The sequence below is a fragment of the Manacus candei genome, unplaced genomic scaffold, assembly GCF_025592945.1.
Source record: "Manacus candei isolate 608988 ecotype Guabito, Panama unplaced genomic scaffold, ASM2559294v1 h1tg000014l, whole genome shotgun sequence".
Lineage (NCBI taxonomy): Eukaryota > Metazoa > Chordata > Aves > Passeriformes > Pipridae > Manacus > Manacus candei.
In genome coordinates, this window is record NW_026138062.1 from 57,978,851 (window position 1) to 57,999,466 (window position 20,616).

Here is a 20,616-nt window from a genome sequence, read left to right on the forward strand (position 1 = left end):
CCCTTATGTAGGAAAAAAAGGCCCAAATTCTCATTAAATAGCTTTTCCTGAGCAAGGCAGTGGACTGCTTGGTCTCAGTCTTTCGTGTAGGAGCCAATCCTCATCTGAGAAGGAGGGCAGGTCAGTAGGTCACTTGGTCATGCAGAGCCAGCACAGACTCAGCAGGATTTATTAGTCTGGACTCTGCACCCCACCATGCTGATGAGAGCAATGTGGCTCCCTGCTCTGCTGCTAGCACTTTTGTCTCTCCCCCCAGACTCACCTTCTGTATGTGCAGAAGACACCTTCTTTGGGTGCTGACTGAAGAGTAAAACGTGCAGGTCCCTCATACTATCATTATCCTTCATAAAACACAGTGTGTAGACGTATGCACCCCTTTCTCATCACAGAGGAGTGAACACAAAGCTCTTGCATACCTGTAAGAGCACTGAGTCCTTCATATTGCAGCGTTCCTTGGTTTATGAGGCTGCATGCCAGTGCTGGATCCTCCACTCATTGAGTGGATCAAAAGCCCCAGCAACTGGTTCCATCCCACCTTTCAGCAAGGTTGAATTTTTTCACTGGAAAAATGAAAACATTTTTCATTGGAAAATTGTTTCCAATTAACTTTTTTTTCATTGCAAAGTGCTTTTTCCCTTTGCAATATTAATTTGAAATGTTTTGTCATTTCTGAATCAAGAAACTGTAAAAACACCTTGGTTTCATCTAAATGCAATGCCTCCAATTCTCTAAACCAAATGTTTACATGTGTGTTAAAATTTTATTTCACAGGAAATGTCAAAGTTGTTTGGTTTTGTTCTGGTTTAGAATGTAATAAAATCTTCATGTTGCTTTCAGTATGGGGAAAACAAAAGAAAAAAACAGAAGTTCTCAGCAGGAAGAGTCTCCAGGTCTCTAACCTACTCTAGGAAAACTACTGGTTTTGTCTATGTTGAGATTTCCCCCAAACTCCACCATAGGACATACATCTCTGCTGGTCATGGAAATGGGAGATTTAGCAGGACACTGCCTTGTCATGTTTCCCTATAAAAAAGCATTGTCTGAATCTCTTGTGTAGGCAAAAATATTGGGAATTGGTCTGCCAGTACATCAGGCAACTGGAGCTGTGCTGAACCAAAATTAGGCAAAGTTGAGATATAAAAGCAAAACACAGCAGAACCATAAATTGCCAGAGATGCTTACTGGCTTTTGGCAAACTACCATCATTTCTTCATACATGGTTGTGAGAGCCCCTTTTGAGTTCACTGAGGAATCACCAGTCAGTCATCAGGCCCAAGACCTTTGTGCATCCATTGCATTGCTTTGATTAATCTGGGAGCAGAGACACAGGCACAAATGCACACATCCAGTGATCCAAGCTAAAAGCATTCCAACTCAAAAAGGATTTTGAAGAGAAATTGCTTCTGGATTTTCAGATTCATGAGTCTTCAAGGGGCACCTTTTGAGATAAACTTAATTAAGCAAGTCATTCTATTAATCAGTTCTAATTACTCATGCAAATCACAAGTGCTCTGGTCTGTGGTTAAGTGAAACCTGATTTGATCCCAAGTGCAGCCAGGCTCAATAAGTCCAGTGGGTATTTTCAGGAACGTGCCTTTACTGATCTTCCTCCTTCTTTCCAAATACAGTAATCTTCTGGAGACTGTAATGTGAATTGATTAGTTGTTATGGGACAAAATGCTATTGCCCTAAACACTGGGAAAAGGAGATGGAGAGCAGAGTATGGAGCACAGGAACTTTTTCTCTTCATCCATTTGGTATGCACGTGCATGCCCGTGCACAGGAGAAGGTCAAAGCTATGGGCACGTAACAGGGAAGGCAAACAACGTGTGTGAAATCTCTTCTAAGTCAAAAGAACTGTCTACCCTTTTCAAAGCAGAGATCTGCAGTGACTGTTTCCTGGGAACCAGGGAGCCAAATTTGTCAAAGGGACATGACTCAGAGTAGGGCATGATCCTGTGTGACTTGGGGCCCCAATATGCCATTCTCCATCTTAATCCCACTATGTAAGACAGCTGTGAATAACTCAGTATTAGCCCAGCAGCGAATCTGGACAGCAGTGGTAAATGAGTGAGTGATTGCTGGCTTCACCTTGATTGATTTGCGTAACACAGGGGTGTTGGTTAAAGGGCTGTGAACATAGGTTTGTTCTTTTCCTTGCCTTTAAAGTGTCAGCAGCATAAATATTCATTAGCATAAGAGTAGTGTTAACACTTGAAAAAGGGTCCTATTTTACAGAGTCTCAGCTGCAAGACCTAGGCTTTGATTTCATCAGAGTAGAGAAATTCCTTTTGCTTGGTCTGGGATTTCCCAGGTACCCAGCTGTTGTCACCATCTCCAGAGAATTGCATTCATGGTGTGCTGGTAGAGCTGAGGGCCTTATCAGTACAAGCTTCCAGGCAGAGCACACTACTTCCAACAGCTTGAACTCATCTTCCCTGAGCTGAGCTCAGCCACTGGCTGAAGATCCCTCACAGGGAAGCCCAGGATTGTGGGTTTATTATGATTATTAATATATTTGCACACCTGTGTGCTAACTCTGCACGTACACATGCACATGCATTCTCCCTCCCTTTTGCACTTGCTTGCATTACTGGCAAAATGAGCTACAAGCAGATAAAAATTGAAACACAGAAGAGAGCAAATTACAACATGTTCAATTATCTTTTTCAAAATCATTCTTCATCTCTGCTCTACTCTGTGCTTGGTAACGTTCCCTTTGCAATCTGACAAGGGCATTTTTTTTTCAACCTTGTTTTATCCCCTCTTGTGGGCAGCAAGGTGGTCACAGAGCAAGGATGTGGGGAGAAGTCCTATAGCAGAGCCAAACAATTCAGGCTATGTTAACTGGAGATCCAAAAGACCAACGCTGTTCAACAGCCTGAGTAAGGAATTCTCTCTTCAAGAACTGTAAATGTTTTTTTTCTTCTTGTGTGCAAATACTACAGTGGCAAACACAGATTCCCTCCCCACTGTGTTCTTGCCAGGGAGGCAGGCAAAGGTAGCTTTGCCTTGTTTACTTCCTCACTGTTGTACTGCACACTGACACCCACCGCCAGCTTGCTGCTGGCCTCACCCAGGGCTTTGCTAATTAACGGGCTCCATCTCCTGGCTCCTTGCACCAGCCCAGTGAGATAAGAAGGACTCAGGACCCCAGGTAGCCCTGCCTGCCTCCAGTTTTCCTTCTCCTTTCAAAGGCTATGGATTTGTTGCTTCATTTCTGATTCCTTTGAGTAGGGAACTTTAGCATTTCTTCTGGATTGACAGCTCTGGCGATGAAATTTTTCTGCCTGGTTACTGAAGGGATGCTCCTCCCATCTCCCAGAAGACTGGCACAAAGGGATCACCTTTTGTATTGAGAGGAGGTTTTGTTCTTTATGGTCTATTTAGCTCTTGGCCTCTCTACTGAGAAACTGTCAGTGAATATAGAGTCAAGCACAGTAGTAATAGTTTTAATAATGAGGATACCTGTCTGCAGTAAAACAAGATTACATCAAGACATTTTATGCAGTTCACATGTAAGTTAGGAATGACTTTTGGTGATGCCAGCAGGGATTGCATTAGAGGACTGAACAATAAATGCAACAAATTGCCCATTAAAATTGGGAGAAATTTCTTCAAGTAATGAAACATATTTAAACGTGGGTATTATAAAGGTGAAATGGTTGAGCAGCTTCCAAGTCATATTATGTCTGGTAAAGAGCCTGATCAGCTTAAATCTGGAAAGGAATATTTTGTGATTTAAAGTAAAAGCAGCTTTTTTTATATGTAATTGTTATTAGTACCAGTATGGTAGAGTTAATGGGATGTCATTATACAGATAAGAAGAGACTAGAGGAGAAGGACTGTAAGCAACCTGAAGCACTTATACTGCAAATACCTATACAAGACAAAGGATGGCAAAAAGCAACTGTTTTCGGCCCTGTTTGTGGGAGGACTGTCTTGCCCACAGTTGCTCAAAGGCCTGCTGGGGGAATTGGAAACTTAGCCCATCTTTTGGGAATCTTAGCTCAATAGTCAGCTCTAAAACAATGTTTTATTTTGGTTACTGTCTCTGTTCATCTTTCCGGGAAAGCCTTGGATTTGGCACATTAGTCGTCCTCAGTCATTCTAGCAACCATGAAGACATTCTTCAGCTATCAGTCCAGATACCCAACTAGAAGAGCAGTGCATTAATGCCAAAAACTAAGGAGAGCACGTAATGAGAAAGAAATTGCATTGTGACGGCTTTGCAAATATTAAACTCCTTCCCCAAAGAATCAGAGAAAGTAAGAATATCTCCAGTTAATATATGGAAAAATAGGGACATAATAGGGCTGTTATTTAACCAGCATCACACACTAAAACAGGGATAACCGTTTTTAGAACTACATATTATCAAACATAGCATCATTGTTCAAGCCAATAAAGTGCAGAATGCAGACCATCATGGTGTTACATAAATGACAGTTGAGGTGCTCCAAAGTGACAGCTGCAAGGACTTGCATGTTTTGAGTAGCAGTTCAAGGCACCTTTAGCAAGAGGCCTCAAAAAAAGAGTCCCTAAATCACTAGCCATTTCTGTAAATATAGGCCTAGGGTTTTTAAAATTCACTTCTAATAATTTAACGTGTCATCTAGGGAAGTAACATTTGGGTTTAAATTTATGGAACCAATTGAATGTGTGATATAAATCTATATAATTCAGCAGTTACTCCAGGAGTGAATCTTGAAGAGATTTTTATCTTGATAGTGGCCCTTTAAAAGAAAAGGAACAGTAAGGTAGTGAATTGGAACAACCCAGCATCTCTTATGTTTGTCTTTGATAAACACTGCAATTTATTTAAAGCACACGGAAGGGTGAAAAAATATGGCCAAGTTAAATCCCAACAAATTGTTTTATATTTACAAATGAATTAGATTATTTGCATTTGTTGTGTTTTTGGGTTTCTTTGAAACTGCAAATTAATGAGAAAAAATTATTTCCGAATCTTATTTTACTTAAAGGCGAGTTTAGCAAAGGCAATTTGCATGTAAATCAACGTTTACCTGACGCGTGCAATTTCCACAGTTAGATAAACCATAACATGAAACAGATGAAAGACATGGGAACTGTATAAAAATTCTTTGAAAGATAATAGGCAGCAGTTTGCAATAAATATTCATTAAGTGAGAGGGTGCCCCATTCTCTCTCTGTGCCGCTACCCGTACAGCGCTCACCTCTTTCCAACAGCCTCCTTGTTGCATATCTTTGCTCTCCTATTTCTTCCTTGTTTAATCTGCTTTCCTGCGCTGTAGCATGGGTCACTTTCATGATGGGATAGTCTGTGCATTTCCACCTTTAGTCTGTATTTGTGTGATTTACTATGCAATGAAAAATCATCAGGGAGGGAAAAGCTGTTCCCAGACTAGGAATTAGCAACCCTGGGCAAAGCAAACAGTCGCTGGGGGCAGGGGGCAGTAGGCTACAGGGGTGGGAGGGCAGCTGGGGCCCTGCTGTGACTCACCTGCCAGCTTTTCCTGACTCACAGCCTCTGCAAGCCAGGCTGGATGTATATCCTGCCACCACCCCTCTACAGCGTAGGTGGGGTTGGGGTGTAAGACAGGTGGTGGTGATGGAGAAGAAACTGCTTAAACAGAGGCAGAAAGCTGGGTGACCACTTGGCTTTCCCTATCCCTTTCATGTTGGAAAAGAAAAGCTCTTTCCCCTTGAGTCTAGTCCTTATCCCTGGGGCAGCAGCTGTTTCATTTGGTGGATCCCAACATGCAAAGGCTTGAGCTAGCTTTCTAGGGAACAGCTGTGAATAAAAGGATGTCTGAAAGAAGTACAAGCCAGAGGAAACCACATGCCAAGTCTTGTGTGCCTCTGTGGTGTGGGTTGCCCCTTTGATGGTTCTCACATACACAGGTAGCACCAGAGATGTTGCCGGAGTCTCCCAGAAGTCTTTGGAACTTCTAGGAGTGATTGAGTATGCTCATCATTTCAGCCAAATATCTGATACTTCAACTGAGGTAGACCAAGCAATTGCCACGCTAAGAATATGGCTGATGTTCTAAACCCTGCAGTTTTAAAAGCAACTCGTAGGTGACCAGTTGGAAGATCAAATGTTCCACATAGCAGTGATTTCACCCTGCATTTTATTGTATGTATCTTGTGATACCATTATCACTGTGGTGTCTGATCGCATGCCTAGAGAGCCATCAGAAACTGTGATGTATGGCCAGATTGTGGACTGGCAATATGCTGTGAAATTAAAATAGCAGGAGGTTTGCAACATATCTGTGAGGGCTGTGTTCCCACTCCCCAAAATAAGCTATTTTCTCAAATAAGTGATCTCATGTTTGATAGACAGTATGCTACTCATGTGCTGCATAGCAGGATTTCCACATGAGCAGCGAGCAAACACGTTTGCTCAGATGGCTACTGCAGAGCAGACCTTCTTTAGGACAGACACCTTACACCACAGCAGAACTGTGGGCTGGTGGGACCCCCTGTTCTCAGTATTGAAGTGCACATCCCATCACTTTGTTGATTGTATAAGAGTCATCTGTCATCTTCCTTTCCTCATCTTCATCTCATTCCATCCTGCCAGCCTGCAGGACCCCAGCCAGAGCACGCCTCTGCGGCTTAATCTGTCCTTGGGAACAGTCATCATCGTTCCTGCTGCTGCCTCCTGCGCCTGTACTGTAAGGCTCTGAGACCACTTTCAGATACAGAGCCAACTCCATTCGCTCACACTCTCTATTTACATTTAATATCCCTTAAATGATTAAAGCAAACATTCCTAATTAAATGTTAACGTGCTGTAAGTATCTGCAGCCAGCATACTGTCCACTCCTCTAATCTCATATATGTGGACATAGCACCTGGACTTAAGGAGAAAATTACTTTTTGAAACTTTGATGGAGGAAGCACGAATAACTTATCTAGTCATCCCCATTAAGTTTACTCTTTGCCCTTGGGAAGATCACTGTGCTGCTGGGTGCTTAGGGCTGTGTGATGGCAGTCTGTGTGTGCTCAGGGCCTCACGTGGTTGGCACAGCACAGGACAGAATCAAGCCTGCAAAGGCTTTGTGTGGCTGAAGAAGCAAGGAGCAGAACACATCATTATACAAATGGGAATTAGGTGTGGATTGAAAAGGCTGTGAGTCAGGAAAATCTGGCAGGTGAGTCACAGCAGGGCCACAGCCACCCTCCCATTCCTGTAGCCTGCTGCCCCCTGCCTCCATTAAAGAGCAGGTTAGATTGTTTGTAATTTTCAGTTTGCTTTTTATTCCAGTTTAACAGTGGAGTTTTACTAGTTTCCTATTTTCCTCCAAAAAAGGTTCTTCCCCACCCTGTTAGACTGTACCAACACCTTTTCTGTGGTGTTTCCCTATTTACTGCAACACCCATTGCTGTAGTAAACATAATTCCTGAGGAAGTTGTTTCCGCAGTTTCACTCCCTCTGCTGACTATTTCTGCAACACCAACATTAACAGAGCTTAAAAGGTGGTGAGATTTGCTGCAGTGCCAGGATATTCCTTGAGCAGCACTGTAACTGTAATACCTGTGAGTGCTCCCTGTGATTTGCTCTCCTGTACCCCAGACCAACTCTGAGATACACAGACATGAAACTGTTGCCCATTCTTTCCACTTTCCTTTCAGTCAAGACTCATCTTCTAAATTTTTTTAGAAGTTTGTTGGGCTGTGAAGTGCTTCAGAGACACCTTTTATTTTGAGGTCAGTGCAGTATTCCAAAGATGTGCTCCCTGTTCTTACTTCCTTTTGTGTTGAATAACTTTATTCTTTCATAATTTTCATTGTTATCTGAAAATTATTAAATTTGCAGTGTTTAAAGTCAGTCTCTTGGAAATTATTTTCTTTTTATGCAGACAAGACAGATGAGATTAATTATGTTTTAAGTCCAATCTATGTTTTTCTCTGGAAGTTCCCCATGCACAATATTTTGACTCATTCCGGTTATGTCAGTGTTCAGTATTTGAAAAGATGAGTTACAGCTATCCACGTCTTGGCTAGTGAGAAGATCTTAAGTTGCTTAGGATCTGAAACAGTAGGCTGTGTAGACATGGTTTAGTTCCAGTATGGCTCCAGTGAACTTTTCAGTCTCAGTCCCTCATGTTTCAGATCCTAAAGCACTGAAGTATCTGCCATAAAAATGCTTGCAAGCTATTTCTAGATTGAACAGTTTTGAGGGAAGGCAAGGTGGCAGCAGGAGTACTTTTCTGTTGTCAGGAAGACAGCTTCTTAGATGTCCTTTCTATATGGAAGTTGTCATGTAAATCTTTTTTCATTCTGTTGGAGATGAGGACAATTTTCTTTGCTTGATGGCCCAGTGTAGCTACTCACCTAAGAGCTCCAGAGACATGGAAAAAGGTCTCCTGAATATATTCAAGCCTGCTCTTTGGGGTGTCCTACATTTTATTAAAAGAACTGTTAGTGTTCATCAAGCTAGAGAAAAGAGTCTCTCTCTGTAGTCCCTTGGATGTGCCAGTCATCAGTGTTGTAGGCATACATGAATAAATGATGCCACTTACTCTGTGGGCTGACCCCACAGAGCAGGTGAGAATCTGCTCCAGCTATTAAATATGAAATAACAAACTGAATACTCACTTCTCAAGTGCCTTTTTAGTTGGCAAGGGCCTGTGGTTTCACAGCTCAGGGTTCAATTTCCTAATCCCAGCTTTCCAGATGTGTCTGTGTCCATGTAGACAACAAACTGGATATGGTTACCCAGGTAAATAGAAATGAGCTTGACGAAGAATGAAAGCTGCGTGTCTTTGGTGCCGAAGGTTTACTCAGCTTCCCAGTGGTAACACCTAGTTCATGGGGTACTAGAAATATTATATTCATTGGTACTGAAAGACTCTTTGATGGAACTTATTCTGGACTGTTTCTGGAAGGGTGAGCAAGTCCCCTCATGGCTTTGTTTTAGAAGGCTTACAAGGCTAATGCTCAAGTCACCTTCATTCATGTCAAGTTCCTGCAGGAGAAAAAACAGCATGAAACAGAAGCTACAGTCATAGCTTTTGTTTAAGAGGATGCTGTCAGGCCCTTTAAGCACAAATACCAAATATGTCTTCAAAGTTCTGAATTCTCCTGAGGACCGCGCTCTATATTCCACTACAGTAGTCTTGCTTTTTAAAGCCAGTCCTCTGGTACTTAGTAATCTGAAGAAAATACAAGATCCTTTCAAGCAGAGATAAAAAAACCTCTCACGGTTGATGGCATGGAAAGCTAGTCCAGTATTCTGGGCAGCAGCTTAATGTTTTGATGTCTGCGTTCAAACCCCAATGCACTCGGTTGTTTTTTTTAACAGCAGTTCACATGCATGCTAATTTTTCTCTGCCTCAGTTCTCCATCGACAAAATGGAGGGTGTTAGGTTCGTGAGGATAAATGCTTGCAGTGTTATGTAGCATTCACACCCTGAGATGACAGAGTTGTAAGCAAGCAAGTAAAATGTTCTTGATTAGAAGTCAAAGTTTCACATTGGTTCCCATGTTCTTTATTGCTGCTGAGCATTCAGGTGATTAAAGTTAACAATTTGCATGCTGCTGTCAAGTTTTGATTAATGTAAAAATATTTACTTGCACAAGGAAATAGAGTTCAAAAGAAGTGGCATTTCATGTATTTTAGATCAGCCAGTTAGGAGACAGAAGCTGTACTGTGTGACTCAGGTGAATACTGCAAATCACTCTATAGTCAACTAGTTGTTTACTGCCACTAGCTCAAGAAAGGCACACGGGCTGCATTTAAGCTACACTGGAGAAAAACACTACTTTCAACTCATTTGAAGAGGTCATTTTCAAGGTACAAAAATGAAATTAGGGAGCGTGGGTAATCACGGCTAGGCTTCGCGAACGAAGATTTGAGAAGGGCTCTACCCACATTTGCTACAAGTGCGCTGGTGGCTAAAAAGGCCAATGCCAGATAGACAAGACCAGTTGCAAAAGGCACAGCAGAAAGACTCCTTAGGTGGTATCGGCAAGACACGGTTCTTTCTGCGTTGTCTTTTCTCCTTGAGAGTGATCCTGCGTGCGTTCTCAAAGGAAGCAGCAGCGTTATAGATGGTGTGTCTCCAGATCTCCTGATTGGAGGCCAGAGTAGACCAGTGATGAAAATCAATGTGGCCAAGGCTGAGATGTTGTTTCAGGGAGTCCTTGTATCTCCCCTTCGGGGCTCCTCTCTTGCAACCAGTAGCAAGTTCACCATAAAGCATGATCTTAGGGAGGCAGTGGTCCTTCATCCTGGAGATGTGCCCTGCCCAGCGCAGTTGTGTTCTCAGCAACATGGCCTCGATACTTGTGACTGCTGCCTGTTCTAGAACAGACGTATTGGTCACATAATCTGACCAGTGGATGATTAGGACTGTACAGAGGCAGCGTCGATGGAAGCGTTCTAGGAGTCACGGGTGGTGGTGGTAAATGACCCATGATTCAGACCCATGTAAAAGAGTAGATAACACAATGGCTCTGTAAACACTGCTCTTTGTACTTTTCTTCAGGTGTTTATTTTGCCAAACTCTATTATGGAGTCTTCCGAAAGCTCTATATGCTTTTGCTAACCTGTTGTCTATCTCTCCGTCAATCTTACCATCCGAGGAGATGAGGCTACCAAGGTAATTAAACTGCTGGACTGATTTGAGCTCTGATTTGCCAACGGTGATATGGGGATGATGGAAGACTTCCTGAGGTGCAGGCTGATAGAAAACTTCTGTCTTCTTCAAGCTGACTTCCAGCCCAAAAAGCTCAGCAGCCTCAGCAAAGCAGGATGTTAAACGCTGCAGAGCTGCTTCTGTGTGAGCGACAAGGGCGGCGGCATCAGCGTAAGGAGATGAGTAAACGACCTTGATTGTTTCATCCAGAGGTCATATGACACTTTCCAAAGAGAAACATAAGTCCCTGTCTTTTTCTGTGCAGTTTACAAACCAGTGAAACTGATAAGAATGTTTCTTGTTGAATGGTTCATCCAATACCAGAAAATAGCATGCTTAGAAGTGTTATTTATACAACATATTAAATGTACTTTTACTGCATTTTATAAATTTCCAATTTTCACAATAACTGATATTGTTCAAAGTCCCACCTTAGACATCCTGTGACTGTGATATAATCACAGGTTTCTTATGTTTGAATGGAAAATATCCCTTTTCTTTTTGTAGATATGAAAAATAACTTGAAAGCATGACTCATAAAAACTCAAAGCCTAAATTTTGAATTAGAAATTCAACACGCAAGTTTTCAAATCTTACAGTCTTTAAGCCAATCTTGGGATTATTTTTTTAGGCTTAGCTCATTATTTTTGACATTATTTTTTTTGGAGATGATGATTCTGTAGGTGAATGTTGCAGGCTTGGCTGGTTTCACTGTGCTTGTTCAGCTTTGTGTGTGTGCGTGACAGTAGCTGAAGTAAAGGTTGTGGTGGTGACGTTTGTGTTACTATTGAACTTTTGATATTTCTTCATTGAGACATCGTATCTTTTTTAAAACAGATTTAAATTAAATTCTTAGGGTGTCTTTACCTGCAGAATATTCATACCGTCTTTTAGATTGTTCTGGGATTGGGAAGCACAGCCAAGGAGCAAATATTAACATATCTTTGAACCTTACAAACCTCCTGAGAAATGTTATAGCACTAACATTCAATATCCACCAAATTATTGAGAATTATATGACACCTATCAGTCACTTTGATGTTCATGGGACCTGAGCAGTCCGTATCTGACTCACTTCTTGCCTTGTGACTGGTGTACCCTTGTGCGAAGTGATTCTCTCTTCCGAGCCTTCCTTGCTTATTGAAGCACATCTCTTTCTTTTTCCTGAATATGTTTCCATGCCACTTTTATTCTCTCTCACAAAGCTGCTTCAGCCTATACTGTCTCATGTCTTGTGCCTGTTCTCCAGTTGATGACGATGCAACCCATGCTGGCCAGCGGAGCCCCATTGCTATGACTAGCTCCAGTCTCCTGGATTGTATGTTCCTGTCTTTTGTATTTGCAACCCTTTTGCACTCCGCTGGGATGACTCAACTGGTTCCTTTTCCTTGTTGCCAGTGTTGTGTTACCAGCACCATAAATCAGCCCGCATGTTGCACATCCAGGTACCCCAAGATGAGTGCAGCACTGATCTCTTCTTGGTGATTTTGCTACCTGTCAGCTCTTTCTTGTTTGTGGTGTGACGCAAATTTTTCTTTAGCTTAAGCCAAAGCCACTAGTTCTGTAGCATTTGCAGAAGGAGACAGTTTATTTATCCTAGGAAATACATGTCCCCACCCATGTGACATCGTAATTTTTTCTTTGGTGGAGAGACCGTTGGTAATAGAGTAGTGGGAGTCACAGAAGATCTTTTTAACCTACTTGAGATTTATTTAAATTTTCATATTTCATTTTGAGAACAATCCAGCTGATTAAAATCCATAATATTTTCAGTTACAAAAGTTTTGACAGCATAAATCTAGATTTTGCATTTTCTTATATCATTAAATTGTTCTACTCTATGCTAATGCTTAGTAAAGAGGGTTATTAGCACTGAGGGTGAACCTTAAAAGGGTTGGATGTTTGATTCATCTATGAAGCACCGACAAATTTGGATTAATTATTCAAATCTAACCCAAACCTCTCGAGTCTGCAAAATTGGGCTGGAAGCCTCAAGAGAACAGGTTAGCTTGTGGGATTTCCAGTGCTGCCTGCCTAGTTTTCTGATGAGTCTAGTAACCAGTAAAACCTTTTAAATGTACCACTTTTCTAAATTATGTGTGTATTTTAGATTCAGCATTGTCTGAACAATGCAGCTGGTGCTTAAGGTTTTCAGCATGTGTGAGAAACATCACAGTTTTGCCTTTGTTTTGGGTACTGTGCATAGCACTTCCAGGGAATAGAGGGTTAGGAGATTAAAAAGGCAGAGAAGAGGCTGCTAAGATCACTGCCTTTTAAAAGTGATTTCCAGAACCACAACCACATTTCTTTCATTGCTAAGAGGTGTAAATTGCCCCAAATATTTTGTTGGGTTTGTTTGGGTTTTTTTGTGTTGGGGTGTGATTCTGCTGTGAAATGGTTACCTTTATTTAGCATGCCAAAAGCTTTGAGTTTCCTAAAGCTCACCATTTAAAACTGTGTACGTACTTAATATTTGATTCTAAATCTACTTTCAGTTAAGTCCCCTGATGATTAGATGTTCTAGGACAGTAAGAAATAGTCCTGTGTCTGGGCAGAAATATATAGCCTGTCAAGACAAAAATTATGCTCTGAGGGACAAGCACCATGTCTAGCTTTATATTTGCAGAGCAGCTAGCACAGCAGGGTCCCTATCTTGATTTGAGACCTCTAGGAACTACTCCAAGACAAATATCAAATGATAACTCACACCATTCTGCAAGAGGACTACAGATTTTCAAGGAACACCAGGGAGTTTTGATTTTATGACCCCAAGAGGAATAGCACAGAGTTTTCTCTATATATAATGGACAGGGATGCCTGGGCTTCCTAGCTCAGTGACAGGCCAGCAGGCAACTCTGACCTGTGTGTCTGACCTGTGATCAAAATTCCTCCAGCTTCTCAGGTACCAGCTTACTTCAGGTTCAGTGGCACTCTGTAGAAGGTAAGACATTCATCCCCTTTCTGGGATGCAGACAGAAAGCGTCACAGCTCATGGGTTTTGCAGTAAAAGGCAATTAATTATCACCTCGATGACCTCCTTTGCTATCAAATCACTACTCAAATGATTTTACTACTCTTTATAATGTGGCCTGATCCTGACCATTTTGTCCAGTGATTTTAGTGAAAGGCAATGAGAGCTCATCACATTAGAAAATCTTGTATTTTACAGTTGTGCCACCTGACTTCAGGGACCTGCTTTTATACACATATATGTATTTATATACTGTTCTTCTGCTCTCCCTGCATGTCATTTGGATAGTCAGGTGCTTAATGTCATCCAGTGAATATAAGGCTCAAAATGTATTGGTATGTTTTGACATATTTTGTGGCTGGACATCTGACTGAAACCTTCATTTAGTGCTGTAAAGCACTTCTGGAGATCAGAAAGAGGTTTATTTATTTTTTCATTTTCAAGAGAATAAATTATCCAGCCACCCCTCTGATTTAAAATGTTCAGGTGGACATCACTCTGCTGATAATAACAGTAAAAGACGTTTTGTAAAGTACGAGTTTTTAGCCAGTAAAGGTTCACTGTGGTGATGAGACTTGGGACTGGGAGCAGCAGCTTCATGGATTCCCTTCCTTTGCCTTCTCTTCTTTCCGGAGAACAAAAACAGGAGCAGCAAAGCCTGGTGTAGCTGCCTTTCTCCCTTCCACTGGATTTCAGTATTGTGTCCCAGGTCTGTGGAGCTCTACACACCCTAGAGATTGTTTTTGCTACAGCTGCTGCTCCTATCTTGCATGTCCCAAGGGCAGAAGATTCAGAAAGAAGGAGATGGCAGGAAGAACAGGACATTTTGTTTCTTCTCCTAAGCAGTCATTTTATCTCTTTAACCAATGAGCAAGACAACTCTTCCTTGCTGTCACAGACATTTTCCTTCTAGTGCCTTCCAAGAGTCCACAGCTTCCATAGTAATTCCTGCACCTTGCTCATCATGGTTTCAATCCCCACAGCTCCTAGTGACACACTTTAGTGGCCACAGTAAGATCTGAGTTCCCTCTCTAGCTCCTTGAGTTGCAATGTTGAAGGGAAGGAAGAGAAAAGAAGCCATGGGAAGCCCAGGTAGGAAAGATGGGAATTCGGTCTCAAACTAAGGGAGGAGTAAGAGAACAGGGCAAGGTTGGATGCAGATATCTGGTAGAGACAGAAAATGTTGAAAAAATAATGTTCTCTGAAAGGGATGGGAACCCACTCTTAATGATTCATTGCTATCAATGGTATTTTGTCTGTATTTGAAACTAAAACAAACAAGCAAGCAGAAAATCAAACAAACAAACAAAACACAGAAAACCCAACTAAACAAAACCCCACAAACATAGCAACAAAAGAAAGCCAACCAAAAATAAAGCAAAAAAACCCACCAAAAATCCTCCAAACCAGACAAACAACCCCCCCATAAAAAAACCCCCGCAACCAAACCTCCCCAAACAAACAGACAAATAAAAAAAAACAAACAGCACAGGAAAAATACCCTAGACCTAAAACCATGTGTGTGTAGATTTCCTCATTAAAATTAAGAATGAGACAGTGCAGAGAATCCACATTTCTGCAGACTGGCAGGAGGGGTCTGATAATTTCAAGTGAGGGAATAAAGAAAAGCTATGCTGTCTCTGCTGTACTCATGCTCCATTTTTATTTTAATTACTGGTAAAATTAAAGAGAAATCAAAATTGATTACTCTTTTCCCATACTGAATTAGGGTATGGTGGCAACACCTCCACTTTTCAGTTCAGACAGAATTCTGATTTTTATATTTCCTGTTGTGCTTTAGGGTCTACTTTATGGGTTGGAAGGGTAGAGACATGCCCTATTGATTATTCTTTTCCTGAGTCATTTTGCCATGATGAAGGAGGAGGTTTTGGGTCCACATCTTCTTAGGCAATTAGCAGTTAAAGAATTAAGTTGTTCTTTAAGAAAGTTCAAGCACCTTATCTCCTCTTATCTAAGGAACAACCTTGACTCAAGTCCCAGCATGCCTTTTACTCTACAGGCCATGTTGTCCAGCATAACTTCTATTTTCCTTAGCTAAATTGTAGTGCCTGTCTGTTTTTCAGATTCTCTCAGCTCCTCCAGTTGCACGTGGTGGCTTTGCTAAGGCCTGGTTGGGAGGAGAGAGCTCTCTCCGTGGGGAATGTGCATTCTTCCTTCAAAGGTTTTCTCAGTTTGGGATTTAGGATTGGTTTGTTTGTTTTTTCCATGTTCTGTGTTTCTGAGTTGTGATAGTGGCCCTGCTAACAGCTGTCAACCCCCTCAAAGGAGAGACTGGCAGACCAACCAGAAAATAAACAAGATACGAAACGAAATTCAAAATGTGTTCAGAGAAACATGCTACTTCAAAGGCAAGCATAGAGGTCCCCCCGGATCTCATTACTCTAGTCAGTGGAGGGGAGGGGTAAGGGAGAGTGTGGAGTGGGAAGCAGTGTGTATCCTTGTCCAAAAACTATAAGGAACATCACAGCCCTTGAATAACAATCCACCCCCCATCTCTTTCCATGGATCAACAGATCCTGGTCTCCTTTCCATCTCAGCACCTCAATCACCTCAGAGGTGGGCTGGGTGGGCATACTGGGGAAAGATGCCTGCTCTCAGACACCCTTACGTGAATCCTCCTCCCAGTGCCTTTCACATAGACAGCATTTATTGTAGTACCTCTTGCCAGTGCCATGTGGGCACACTGGAAACCTCACTCCAGGATGGGACCAGTATCCATGGCATGTTTGCTTTTTCATCTCTCCAGAGGTTGCCAGCCTGGGAGACAAGTGAAATCTGACTGTTGTTGTAGATGTTGTGCCCTTTGGGGCATTTGGGAATTGGTTAATATTAGACCTGTCAAATTAGTTTTGGCTGGACTACTGTCCTGGGATCACAGCCTTTCTGTGAATTTCTTTAGCCAGTGAGCTTGAGGGTTCCTCTGCAAAAAGAGGTTATTGGAAAATTGCTTTTTAAAAACTCTGCTGACAAGAGTTTTGTATCTCGTCACTTCAGTCTGTTCAGCTAGTCTGTCTTCCATGACAGCTCAACAGAGAAGCAAGGGTAAGGCAAGCAGGTAATGGATCATCTCACAAAAATTGGCCCTGATTCTTCAGTTCCTGCTGAGGTAGACAACTTACAGTACACTGAGGTTATTTCACCCATGTGAGGACTATATGATACAGGGATATGAGTTTTATATCATATATGAAGGAGGAAGACTTACAGAAAGATATGCGGTGCATGGATTATGAGCTAGCACTGCAGCATCTTCCTTCTTTGCTGCTTGCCTAGTGTGTTATACAGAGGTGTCTGTGAGTAGCATAATGAAATGCTATTACAGGATGCCATGGAGAGGCAGAGGAATGGTGGCATTGTACACAGCTTTTCTTCACTGAGGGAGTGTTAATGGAGAACCTCTGAGTTACTACGCACACAGCTGTGTGAGCTGGTAAGACCTGTGATGGTGCCAGGCGTGTTTGTGGTGCTCTGCACAGATTGTGTGGTGCTGGGAAAGCAAGAGGATGAAAGCACAGAAAGGCTATGTGATCTCACATGCCTTGTGTGGAGTGGTGAGGTGTGATAACCTACCTGGTACATTGGAGCCTGTCCTCAGAACTAGCAGGGAGATTGCGAGGCAATAAAGCACAGAGATGCAGAGTGTGAGAAACGCTGTGAGAAGTACACTGGATATCACACGCAGAACATAGTGTGATGCTGTATCATTGGAGAGAGAATACAGCAGAGCCAGCCCATGTTTCAAGGCTTCTAATAACACTCCCTTGACTTTGATCGTTTGCCACTTATTCTCCCCATACACAGGCAAGACCCACTGATCTGGGAAACTATTGCAGCTGTTGCTATAAGCCTCCAGAAGGATCTAAAAGCTAATTGCAACAGCCAAACCAGCTGTTAGAATAAGGACTGCATTCTCAGTCCTCAGATCCTGGCATGTCCCTATGGGATGGAGTTTCTTCTTCAGCTCTAGGAGGCTAAGGGGAAGCAGCTGGGTTTTTTGCTGAACCTCCACTAACTAGGCCAGAAGAGACTTTTCAGCCAATCAGGAGAATGAAAACTAAACAACAGCTGTCATTTCAGGCCAGAGCATGGAACTTTTTACAAGGGATGGGGATGATGTGTTCAGTCAATGCACATTGCAGTTTGCATTTCTGTTTCTTTTAACTGTTTTATTTCTTGATGCAGTAGAGGCTAACTTGACTGAACTCCTGTGGGTCACCCTGTAGTTATCAACTGTGCCAAGAGAATGACATTTCAGGTCCCACCTTTCCTTGCCCTAAAAACTGGTAAAGATTTTCTGCCTTCTGCATCCCAGACTTGCTGTAGCAAGACCAGGGAAGAGCAGCTGTGGTGCACATGAGCAGGATAGTGAGGAGAAGCAAGATCTTACAGGGTAAGAGCAGTAATGGTAAGAAGTCTGCTGCCTAAAGTTGCTTTAAACCACTAACTTTAAACCACTAGTATTTTTATTTAGTTCCTCCGAGGTGTGATAGCCTGGAAGTAATTTCCCCCATTTCAGCTGTTATGGAGGACGGTTTTTCATCACAAGGCAGGGCAAGAATGGTGAGCTAAGGACAGTGAAAGACAGTGGCTTGTATAATCATCCTGGGGGGTGGGCACCTCTGAGAACTATGCAATCACTAGATACTAGATGCAGTAGCACACCTGGCTCTGCCACCTAGTTAATAAGCTCACGTGGACTCAGTTCTTGATAGAGGCACTGGAGTGTGTCTGCTCTGCAGTCCTGAGGTTGATCCACTTACTCAAATTATCCATTTTTTCCTTGTCCTGTAGGGCATCCCTGTTATCTTCCCTCCCTATTATCCAAGATAATAGAGAGCTGACTTGCAATAATGCAGTCACAATGGCTCCATAGTGTCTGAATGATTCGCATGTGATTGACATCGTGTGCCTGTCTGAAGCTTCCTGAAGAGCAATTCTCCATCAACACTTCTTTCATCCGTAGGCGTTAGGCAGAACAGGATCCTGTAGAGTAAGTCTGTTGAAGCCCAAGAAGAAATCTGTTTCCTTATGACAAACAGAAGGAGACGTAAATTATACAAATAGAGGGTCAATTCTTTATGCTTGTGTGACTTACTATAGATGTGGATCAAGGTCATAGGGACCTGGGGGGTATTTGTTTTCTGTCTATGGGTTTCCTCAGCTACCTGGAACTATAAGAGAGTGTAGATAAATAACAGAGGGAGCAACAAATATCTCAAGTGTTTTCGTGTCTGCCACCAGGCAGAAGCAGGTTACTCTAATGGAAATGGCAAAGCGGTTTAATCCCAAGGCCTCACGACTCCAGTGTGGTGGTTCTTTTTAACATATGGAGATTCTGGTCCATATCAGAGATTTGGCCTGTTTGTGCTTTTCTGAGTCAAGGTCTTCTTTATCATCATATTTCTAGCCCAACAAGCAGTTCTGGAAATCTCACAAAAAAAACCAGTTTTCTAGCTTGGTTTTGCTAACTCAGTGAAGATGAGTGTAATTCTCTCTGTCATTCTAGTTTATCATCAGAGCTGAGGCTTGTGAAGTTCATCGGTAGAAATCACAGCCGACTGAGGTTCATCTCACCAGCATGATAACAGTGCCTTTGTGCTGTAGGTGGACTGATGTGGGAATGAGAGCAGGCTCTGCGTTCTTCTCCACACCTTGTTCAAAAGCAAAATCTGAGTTCTGTGAGTAGCATCAGTGTTGAAGTGGGGGAGCCTGAAACCCTTCATGGTTTGCAGAGCCTAAGGACTTTCAATCCATATTTTTGCTTTGACGTGGTATCCAGATAAATATGAGCAACAGTTCATGTAAATGGAGATTCCTAGTGAAGCTGAAAAAGCAGTGAAAGGCTCAGCCCCTCATCTGGAGTAAATCATAATGCTGACCCATGACACGGACTTATACAGGCAGACCTCGCAGTGTAAAATTTGTTATAAAATTGATATGCTTTTTATTCAGCAAACATTTTGTCACTGGATTTTTTTTTTCTGCAAGTAATGTTAACTTCGGGTCTTAAACCATTGGCCATTTTGAGGCATTATAGCTTTGACCATTCTTTTGCTTTATCAGAGTGTTTTGCAGCTCCTTATGTTTGTGGCATGGCACTTGCTGCCTAAGTAGCGTGCCATATGTGAGGGGATGGCAGAAACTTTAAAAAAAATAGTAAGTGAATTATGCACTTTCCAGAACTAATCTTCAGACACTTGATCTGTGCTAAAATGCATGAGGCTTTGGGGATTTGTGAACATTTTCATGAATAATAAGAGCTTCACAAATAACAGGAGAGTGAACTTACCGATCTTATTCCCAAATCTTTTATAAAGAAGAGATATGATTGGCTCTAGCTTTCAGAAGGAGTTTGGCGGCAGGTCAGTTTTTTTCTGATCAACAAAGAATAGGGCATATGGGAAAGGAAGATGAAGCACATTATTTGCAGGGCTCCTACATCCATGAGTATTCTTTGACTTTTATAGATTTTTCAGTAAATTAGCATAACTACATTATCCAAGATTTCTTGCAGTTGTTTTTCCTTCCAAAGTTGATGTGACTGAGAGAGAATGCGAATGCAACAGCTTAAAAAGAAGACGGGAGGAAATTATCATATTTAATATTGTTTATACAGAAACTGGCATACTTTATAGAGCATCATCTGATTAACTCATTTCCAGCCCTGCGGCGTGTGCGCGTCTATGATGGCAGGGAGGAGAAACGAGAGCTAGGCTGTGTTTTTTCCTGGCATGAGGAACTGTTGCCGTAACACTTGTGTGGCTGGCAGTGTGAGACATAATATTACCTAGAAGAAAACCTTTAAGTGTTGGATTAATTTCCCACCATCTGCATTCTATCTGTACTGGAAAGCTAGATCCAGAGAGAAAAACTGGGGAACAGATCAGAGTATCTGGCAATTAAATTTGGAGAAATGAAAAATGTTTTCAGGGACTCCTTACTAGTCAGCTGTTCAGTGGCTGTGAGGATTTAGTCAGCTGAGGAGCCAGT

General features: G+C 42.1%; 1 protein-coding gene across 1 annotated transcript in view; it reads left to right on the forward strand.

Annotated features, from left to right (window-relative positions):
- The window catches only part of LSAMP (limbic system associated membrane protein), a 758,996-nt gene that overhangs the window by 212,555 nt on the left and 525,825 nt on the right, over positions 1-20,616 (forward strand). The gene's annotated exons all lie outside the window — the stretch shown is intronic.